Source organism: Chanodichthys erythropterus, chromosome 21 (genome assembly GCF_024489055.1).
Source record: "Chanodichthys erythropterus isolate Z2021 chromosome 21, ASM2448905v1, whole genome shotgun sequence".
NCBI classification, from domain to species: Eukaryota; Metazoa; Chordata; class Actinopteri; order Cypriniformes; family Xenocyprididae; genus Chanodichthys; species Chanodichthys erythropterus.
Window position 1 is genome coordinate 33,717,239 of NC_090241.1, and position 10,902 is coordinate 33,728,140.

Sequence of the window (10,902 nt, forward strand, 5' to 3'; positions counted from 1 at the left end):
GATGGGCGCGGTAACCCTGCAGTCTGCCCTGGGAAACCCCACGCCGCAGCGAACGAGCGAGCGGCGCTCTTACGCAGGAATAGAAACATTTCCAAGCCAGTTTAGCAACATTTGTACATACAAATGAACATTTTTGTTTGTCTTTTTGATTTTATTTACATTTACTTTTTTGTCATTTTACAAAATATATGTCATTAAAATATTTTAAATGACACCTTAGCAAAGACTTAGTGGAGAAGATTGAGGCTATACTATTTTACTCCAGACAATATTTCTCTATTTGGGCTTTTCTTATGGACACATGTTTTAAAGACATTACTACTGAAGAAGGCAGGTGAACTTTTCCACCAATACTGACAAAAAAAGTATATTTAACAGCCTTTTGTGACAACATGCCCCTATAGCAATGCATGGGCTGTTACAATGGAAGTCTTGGTCAATGATGTGACAGGTAATTTTTTTTTTTTGTCCAAAGGCCTTAATAATAATAAATAAACAAAGATATGACATCCAAAGTATGTAAGGTAGTATAACTAGATCTCTTTTATTGAATCCAAAAGGTTTAATTATATTTTGCTACTTATAACGGTATTTCAAAGATTAAGAAGTATCAAAAGGTCATTCGGTTTAACCATCCAAAGGCCAATACAGCCATTTTGTTTGTGATTAAAATGTAATAAATGTATATATTTTTCATTCTGGCATGATTTTATAACATTGTATATCAATAAAGTTCAAAATTGTATTAAAATTTTGTGTAGAAGTCATTGCTTTGTTATGAGAAAGAATGTCTGGAAAAATGAATTTCATTGATGTCATTCGGAATAACCAAATATAAAGGGACCATTTTGGATCAAGTCATGCGGTCAATATCATGTGACAGGATGTGACATCATTCAGACACCTGTAAAGGACCATATGGTCATGAAGTAAAGTAACTAACTCTCTTTTAACTAATTGAAAAATTCATGTTTTCACTCTCATACGCATGTCCCAAAACATTGGGTTATTCGGTACAACTGCTATAAACATGGAAAATTTTGTAATATTTTAAAAACTTGTACTAAATATAAAGTGTTTGATTATACTTTTGTTAGATATCAGCCTGTGTTAGGATTGTTCGAAAATATTGTCATTCGGTAAAACCGAAATTTTGGTTAAAACAAATGACTTTTTTTGTGACAAATTTTATTTGGTGACAAAGACTTTTTGTCCATCTTGTAAAGAATGACAAAAGCAGTGTTAATTGATTCTAAAAGCCACATAATCTCATTGCTAACACTTAATAAAAATTAATTATATCTCCATTATGTTTTTTTTACACTTTTAAAAACCTTATTTGACCCTTACATATATATGGATTTATTGTGCACAGTTTTGAACTAAGTGTTTGAAACCGACATTTGACGTGACAATTAGCCCATGTCTCCTGATACAGCAACAACAAAAGAAAAAATGAAACTAAACTAGGCCTTCTAATGTTGGAAGAAATATATTAGACTAATATTTGAAGGCTGAAATGAGGATTTGCAATGAAATAAAGTGATGATTTTGAGGGGAGGTACATTAACACCATGGTACATTTTAGTACTTGTTTTGGTTGTGTTACATGGTATTTTAATGGTACTAATGTTTGATAGTATGTTGCTGACCATCACTGACCATGGTATTTGCATTGTATTTTAAGGTACTTCAGCGAATACCATGGTATTACGTGCCATATACAAAAATAACCATGACATTTTAACAGTTATTTTAAAGTTGAAATGAGGAATTTGAGGAACTTCAAAAAGCAATTATGTGATGCTTTTGAGAGAAGTATTCATTTTCACCTTCCCAACAATGGCAATGAGGGGACCTTTAGTAAAATTACCCAGAAAGATTTTGGCCCTTGAGTCATTAGTGTATCACAGCGACAAGGTCAAGGTGTGATGAATATCTACAACATGAATCAAATTTTCTGCTTCTCTTTTTGCGCTGACATCACAAATCTTACGTTTCAAAACACATGTTGCATAGAGACGGCTCAAAGTCCAATAAATTCCCAATGGATAAAATCGAGTCCCATCTTATATATTTTTTCTCAATGAATATTCTGTTTTTACTCATAAATACATCACAATATGGAAGTAAAATTATTTCAAATGCCATTGCATGTGGACTTTAATGTGCTCAAACTATTAATTGTAATATATTTCGCATATTACAGCTGGTACTATCACATAATATCCTGTTTGGTGAAAAATATTGTTTTTGATTTTTCTGATTCTCTGATTTTTCTCATTTTCTGATTGAACAAATAGCACAACGACAGTCAGTTTTAGACTTCATGGTAATGAGAATTAAGAGGGAACATGTGCTTATTTGTTGAGATAAATAATGTCAGTGCAAAACAAGAAAAAAAAAAATCTTAGTGGTCCTAGTCTACATTTTCTAGACTACATTTCCAAGAACATTTTCAGGTCATGATACTTCGTGATTTTCATATACTACCATCAATACTGATTATATATTATACTATTTAACATGCATGATACTGTATAATCTAAAAATAACATGTTAGATGTAAAAACACTGCCACTTGAGAAATGTGCAGTCAGATCACATGTAGGACTGTTTATTTCTGTAAAGAAAATAAAATTATACATTTTTAGATTAGTTTATTAATAATTATATATTTGCCTGTAAATAAAGAACAAATACTATGGTCTGAAATGCATGAAAAGCATTTCTAAAACATTTTTAAATGTTAAAAAAAAGTTTCACTCAAATTGCTATATATAATATAATTTGCAATGAAAATCTAAAACAAAAGCATTTTCACTAGAACACATTGAAAGAAGGGAAATTAAATCAAACTTGGGCAAATGAAGTAAAAATCACATATGGTACACTGAGTGTTGTTTACATTTATTATCTTGTAACTAAGGATTATATTTACTCCTCTTAGCATGTTAGACAGTTAATTTGATAGCAGTTTGGCTTGTGTTTCATAAACAGACAAATAAGAGGATTAGAGTGGATAAGCACTAATGCATTGTCACCACTAGGAGGCAGCGTTTGACAGAAAGATATTTTCAATAGCATATGGACGACGCCATCTGCAGATTGTGTCCTAGTGAACACAAGACAGTGGCATTTTAATAGTTGTTACAAAACGGACGTGCTGTGGTCTTGAGCCCATTTTTAGAATTACATAATTCCTAATCCATCTATCCATCCATCCATCTTTTGGATTAATTTTAGTCAACAATTTAGTTTAATCAAGGATTAGTTTTCCCACATTCAGCGGCTAGCACAGTACATCAACACATATGTTGGATAAAATGCCATTTAATAATATTAATATTTAATATTTTGACAGGTAGAGGCACCCTTAACTGTGAAAGTTTATGGGGTTATGTCCATGAAAGAGGCTAAAATATCCATTTTTTTGTTGTTGCTTATTTACATTTTTTTTTTTAATTAGTATCTCTGAACATTTTTCATAGATAAGTGTATATATTTATTAATTTGTATATAATTAGCCTACTATTTTCAGGTGCATCTCAAGAAGAAATGTTCAGATCATATTTCATCTAAAATGAAATTATTTGGATACTGTAGTTTGAATAAAGAAAATTATGTCAGGACCATTAAGATTTTTGCATTGTAAGAACATTTTCATGACAGAATTATATAGTTTATTGTATGTGGGTGTATATTCATATTAATTTTACATGAAATATGATCTCAACATTTCTTCTTGATATTCACCCAAAAATAGCAGGCTAATGATATATAAATTAATATATATGTACACATGTATTTGTCAAAAATAAATAAATAAATAAATAATAAAATAAAATATATATATATAATATATATATATATATATATGTAAATGTTATATAAATGTTTTTAAATAAATCTTTGACCCTAACCATCACCCATAACACATTTGATTTAATTAATGCACATGTAAGGTAGCAAGGGGTTAACCTCCCTTAACTCTCTTCCCTGGACACATTCACAGCATCTGTGTCCAACCATTAAATCCTGTCCTCATTCCTGCTAAGCTAGACGGACAGCCAGCTGAGCCAATCACAGCCTTCAGCTGCCCCACAGCCAACCAATAGCAAAGCAGGAACGGAGGAGGGACGTTGCTGGATCACATAGCTTGGGTTTGTAGCATCCTTGTAGCTCTTCTTGTCTTGTCTTTGAATAGAATGATATGAAAGAAAAACAGAAAACAGCTGAAAAGGTAGAAATGAGATGTGATTTTGTACGGTAGGATAAAATGTTGTGAATGCAGGGATCCAGAGGGGAAAAACATTTCAATTTACAGCCTCTCGGCTGGTTTGTTCTAGCTGAGGAACGAAGGAGGAGGGGTGAAAGAAGAAATTCCCACTCCTTTTTTTCCATCGGCTGCCTGGAAAACCTTGGAAGGACATCGTCCGTGGCTACATTTCTCCATGAACAGGTCTGTGTCTTTCATATTAGCAGCCTGTGACAACAGACCAACTTTTTATAATCAGATTTCAGCTTATTTACACTCATTTTAAACTCTTTAAATGCTTCAATTAATGCAGAAAAACCCATTTATAACTGATAAGGCACAGGAGTACGCACATTATTTTGGTGTTTGTTAGTATGGCTATCTTTGTCTGGTGGTGGCCTCTGATTGGTTGAGGAGGCAGGCTTAAGAAAGCCCGAAGCATTCTGATTGGCCGAAAGAACTAACATGTTCTTCATTAAGCGTGCAGACTGTTTACACATTGACGAGACAGAGCTTTCACCCTAAATAATTATGTAAGAAGTTAATCAAATACTCAGATTACTGGGATCAGCTGCAGGTATTTTTGTCTCCTGTGTTTGAATGTCCTTTTTAAAAGGGAAAAACATCAGAAAGTCAATTACATGTAGTTTACTGTTGTTGACTATTTCACTTGGTATAAACAAACAAAATCACATTTACAGGACTGTTCTTCCAATATAAGTCTGAGCAATGCATTGCACCAGGAAAAATATAATTTTTTTGGCTGTTTTGAAAGTACAGCATGTACAACACAGTAAATGTTAACATAAAATAAAATAAAAAAGATTTGCTTGCCCATGCAAAGTTATCTCTCTCTCTCTCTCTCTCTCTCTCTCTCTCTCTATATATATATATATATATATATATATGACACCATGACTTCTGTGATGACAATGTAAAGCCAGTAAAAATGGCAAGTTTCGTACAATACTTGCAAGCATACTATAAAGAGATGTGATATCAGTAGTGTTTACATAGAGCAAACTTCATCCAGGAATTGATGCATAAGATGATTTAAACTCAAATAAAACACTTTTTGCATTGAATAATTATTTAAAGTGCATTAAATAAAATGGAAGCTGCACATTTCTGCTTTTAAACTGTTTTAGGAACGTAAGCTTATAAAACAGCCATAACTTCATACTTTTCAACAAAAAAACATATTGTAACTGATCAGTAACTTCTCATTAATGAGTGAATGTGCAAATTTTGAAAAAAATTTTTTTTTAAATGTTACCATATTTTTTTTACCATATTATTACTACATTCACCCCCTTTTTATTAATTAAAAAATTGAGAAAAGAACAGCAAAAAACAGTGTAATGCACGAAAACTACATTCTTTTTCTAACAAAACAAAATCAATATTATTCTGAAATATTTTCAAACAAAATATATTCATTAAAATTTTAATTTTAGAATGAAATATTATGAAAGCTTGTTTCCACCAAAAAAAAAAGAAAAGAAAAAAAGGTAATTGGGACTTTTTATATCACAATTCTTTTTCTCACAATTGCAATTCTGACTCTTTTTTCACAGAATTGAGTTTATATCTCATATTTATGACTTTATAACATGCAAATGTGAGTTTATATCTTCCAGTTATGAGAAAAAAGTCAGAATTGTGAGATATAAATTCAGAATTGCACGATATAAACTCATTTGCATCAGTTTTTTCCCCTCACAATTGCAAACACAATTGTGAGTTTATATCTCACAATTCTGACTTTATATCTTGGAAATCTGACTTTATAACTTGCAATTCTGACTTTATATCTTGCAATTCTGACTTTATAACTCAATTCTGACTTTATGTCTTGCAATTCTGACTTTATAACTCAATTCTGACGTTATATCTCGCAATTCTGACTTTATATCTTGCAATTCTGACTTTATAACTCAATTCTGACTTTATATCTCGCAATTCTGACTTTATATCTTGCAATTCTGGCTTTATATCTTGCAATTCTGACTTTATAACTCACAATTCTGGCTTTATATCACACAAATCTGACTTTATAACTCGCAATTGTGACTTTATATCTCGTAATTCTGAGAAAAAAAGTCAGAATTGTGAGATAACAATTTGCAATTACCTTTAATATTTTTACTTCATGGTGGAAACAAACTTCCATAAAATATAGATGATAAGCAGCCTAAAATCTTTGGTAATTTAAATAAAATATAAATATTAGATGAAAAAAAAATGCAAGAATTGTTGCAAAGAAATATGTTTATGTTAAAGTATTAAAATTAAACTAAAATTGAAATGAATTAAAGCTATAGAAATAAAAAACTAAAAGTAATAAAAATGACAAGAGCACATGACAAAATGACTAATACTTAAACTAAAATTAAAACTGAAATATAAAAATAAAAGCTAATATAAATATTAATAAACTATAATACTAACTACTATACTAAAATAACACTGGATCTGGCTGCTAGAGAATTGCTAGGTGGCTGCTGTGGTATTCTGGGTAGTTACTTCAATGTAAGTATGTTGAATTATTTTCACCTGTTTTTATCATCAAAAATTTGTTTTATCACTTAGTAAATTAAACTTAATAAAGATTGAGTCTGATCACTTAGTAAAGTAACAGCACACATTATTTTAATTCTTAATGTTTGGAGTTTGTTCAAATCACTAAGTATGAGTAATAGTAATGATGTTTGCCTTATTTACATGATCATAAAAAATCAGCAAGTGTGTATGAATATATCAGAAAACAGATTCAGCGTCTCAGCTGCAGGTGGCCTCAGGCCTGTTGTTAGAAAGTGAGAGAGCACGAGAGAGAAACAGCGAGGGAAAGCAAGAACACATCTGTGTGCATCTCTTTGTCATCTCTTACGAAACGCACCTCTTTCAACGTGAGCCGTGTTTCTGGGTACTTGATTTCCTAGGTAGAGTATCAGACTGGTGCTGTGCCTCTGTCTTTCTGTCTCTCTCTCTTTCTCTGAGCCACTCTTGTACCCACATCCTGCCACGACACACACTGCTGCCCGGCTGCTGCAGGGAGGGATGAAAGTACCTAACGGCAACAAAACGCGCGCGCACACACACACACGTACGCACATGCTCATACACACAAAACAAACACACATGCATTTTCAGGGGAACTATGGGTGAATTTCATTAAAACATGTCCAATTTAAACGTCACTTCAAATAAAAAAAAATAAAATATATATATATATATATATATATATTTTTTTTTTTACTCTGCCTTGTTCCAAACCTGTATGATTTTCTTTATTCTACAGAACACAAAAGAAGACTTTTGTATAAATATTTTTCATTGTGAATTTTTATTCATGATAATTACATAATTTTCAACCCAAATTTTCATTACTTTAATTTTTAAATTCCAATTATTCTCAAAGTATTCGTTTTTTTATTAATATTATATATATATATATATATATATATATATATATATTTTTTTTTTTTTTTTCAAATCAGCAAACAATTTAAAAAAAAATGTGCACATTCACTCATTAATGAAAAGTTACTGATCAGTTCAGGGGCAGTACAACAAATACCATTATTATGTATAAATATTATTTTTCAATTAAAAGAATGTAATTTACTTCTTTTTTTTTACATTACAGTAAGGAGACATTTTATTTTGTTTTAAAAAATAAGCTTTAATTTGGGGTAAAATCTTTTTTACAAATACTTTGTGAAATTATATATCATGCACTTTATCCATACATTACTGTTCAAAAGATTTTTTTATGATGTTTTTTTTTTTAATGAAATCTCTTATGCTTACCAAGGCTGCATTTTGATATTTAAAATATTATTACAACTGAAAATAATTGTATTCTAATTTAATATATAAATTATTCCTGTGATGCAAAGCTGAATTATTAGCATCATTACTCCAGTCTTCAGTGTCACATGATCCTTCAGAAATCATTCTTATATGCTGATTTGCCGCTCAAGAAACATTTCTTATTATCAGTGTTGAAAACAGTTGTGCTGCTTCATATTTTTCAGGAAATAGAATGTTGAAAATAACAGCATTTATTTGAAATAGAAATCTTTTGTAACATTTTAATTGTTACTTTTAAACAATTTAATGTGTTCTTGCTGAATAAAAGTATCATTCTTTTAAAAAAAATCTTACTACTGTCCCCAAACTTTTGAACGGTAGTGTATTTCGAGAGTAAAACTTGCACACTGTGCAGAACAGCACACACTTTTTTTGTACATGTCAAATTTCAAATTCTAAAATCAAAAGTTGATGCCATCAAAAGCTGTTCATCTTTGTTTCGAAAGTCTTCCGAAAGTATATTTGTGTTCATCAAGCTAAATATTTTCCAAAATGGTCATATCCAAATTGGGGAATTTTACTGTTTTGAATTTCTGTCATTCCAAACCTGTATGACTTTCTTTTTTCTGTGAAACAATGGGGGAGGTATTATAATAAATATTACTGATACTACGTTTCTAGACAACAAATGTTTACAGTGGACAAAAAGCACCCTAAAAGTATCATAAAAGTAGTAGTCCATAAGACTTATGCACAATATTCAGAGTCTTCTGAAGACATACAATATCTTTGTACGAGGAACAGACTGAAATTTAAACCCAATTTTCACCAAGATATCACATGGCTTGGAATATTAATTGGATTTGTTGTGTTATTAAGGTGAGCAAACGATAACCGACTTTTATTTTTTGACATGCCTCTTTAACTGCACGAGTTCTTTGTGAATGGAGACAGTCTGCGGTTTAGGAGATTTCTACATTCTCATTCACATCCACCAAGATCTCAACAGCAGATTCTCCTATTCTCTATTTAAAGCGTCGAGCCTCGTTCCTGCCTCCAGCCCCCACATCCACAAACGCGCATACACATGGATCCTAACGGTTCTAGTGTGGAAGGAAGCTTGCGGTTTGCCAACAGTATCTTAAAAGCTCACACATCCATATGTCATCCAGAGGGTTTGTACTCATGTACACTCACTCTTTCTCTCTCTCTCAAACACACACTCACACCACAAACACACACATTGTGTCAAGAGCACTTAATCACACACAGATTTTCTCACTGATAAAACTATCCAAACCTGAATGTATCTGATGACTGACCATTTCAAAATCTCTTGGTGCAATCGCAGATATTCATAAAGAACAAAAAACTTTATCAAGAAAATGCTTCAAGCTCTTTTTTCAAGAGCAAATCTATGTGGCTTCTATCTCATTTTGACCAAATCATATTCTTTGCAAAGAGAAATTAATACTTTTAATTAGCAAGGATGCATTAAAAGTGATCAAAAGTGACAGTAAAGTCATAATGTTACAAAAGATTTCTATTTCAAATGAATATTGTTCTTTTGAACTTTCTATTTATGAAATAATCCTAAAAAAATGTATCAAGGTTTCTACAAAAATATTAAGCGGAAAAAACTGTTTTCAACATTGATGATGATAATTAATGTTTCATGAGCAGCAAATCAGCATATTAGAATGATTTCTGAAGGATCATGTGACACTGAAGACTGGGGTAATGATGCTGAAAATTCAGCTTTGATCACAGAAATAAATTATATTTTAAAATATATTATATAGAAAACATTTATTTTAAATTGTAATAATATTTCATAACATTACTGTTTTTTTTTTGTTTGTTTTATGCAAATAAATGCAGCCTTGGTGAGCAGAAGAGACTCTTTAAAACAAATAAAATAAAAATAAAATCATACTCACCCCACACTTTTGAACGGTGTCATTCAATACCGAAAGTATCTATAAAATTAGTTCAATCGAATTTTAAAATGGACTGTTTTCTCCAGTATTTGTATTTTTTATGCGTAATGATTGCCACATTATTACCATATCATGCAAGCAAACAGTAAATGATAGTGGGATCAGCTGTTCGCTTGCTTCATGTAAGTAATGCTGTTTTGCTACCTAATGCTCTAAATCAGCCGTTTTTAAACTTTTAGATGCATCAAACCCCCAAGTATGAAGGGAGGAACCCCTTGCTAAAATATAAAAAACAGCTACATGTTTTCATGTATACCCAATTTATACTGTGAAATGGAAAACATTTATGTTTCTATTAGGTTGTAACCTGTGTAACACTAGTTAGTCTCATTCAAGTGTAAACACTGTTTCTTTTTTCTACACACCAGTATAATATTTTTAGATTTATAAACCTGAAAAGAAATGAATCTAAGGCTATCGTAATAATAATGTGATTAATCCCATGAAGCGATGAGAATACTTTTTGTTGTGCAAAAACAAAACAAAAATAATGACTTTATACAACAATTTCATCTCTCCCCTGTCAGATTCTTATGCTGTTTACATTGTGTAGACAGTGAAGCGCTTGCACAAAAAGGATTCCTGCTTCATGATATTAAAGGATTATTCCACTTTTAAATAAACTTTTCCTGATAATTTACTCACCCCCATGTCATCCAAGATGTTTATGTCTTTCTTTCTTCAGTCGAAAAGAAATTAAGGTTTTTGAGTAAAACATTCCAGGATTTTTCTCCATATAGTGGATTTCAATGGCTACCAACAGGTTGAAGGTCAAAATTACAGTTTCAGTGCAGCTTCAAAGGGCTTTAAATGATACCAGACGAGGAA

The 10,902-nt window shown here is 31.2% G+C and overlaps 1 protein-coding gene across 4 annotated transcripts in view; it reads left to right on the forward strand.

Annotated features, from left to right (window-relative positions):
• The first annotated feature begins 3,802 nt into the window (after window positions 1–3,802).
• The window catches only part of si:ch211-161c3.5 (uncharacterized protein C3orf18 homolog), a 14,086-nt gene continuing 6,986 nt past the window's right edge, over window positions 3,803–10,902 (forward strand). The window contains exons 1-2 of one of the 4 annotated variants that reach the window (XM_067373348.1): window positions 3,803–4,243; window positions 4,350–4,462. The gene's annotated coding sequence lies outside the window, so the exon portion shown is untranslated. Of the gene's footprint in view, window positions 4,463–10,902 lie in introns of all 4 variants that reach the window. The other 3 variants (XM_067373349.1, XM_067373350.1, XM_067373351.1) reach the window with 3 other exon arrangements.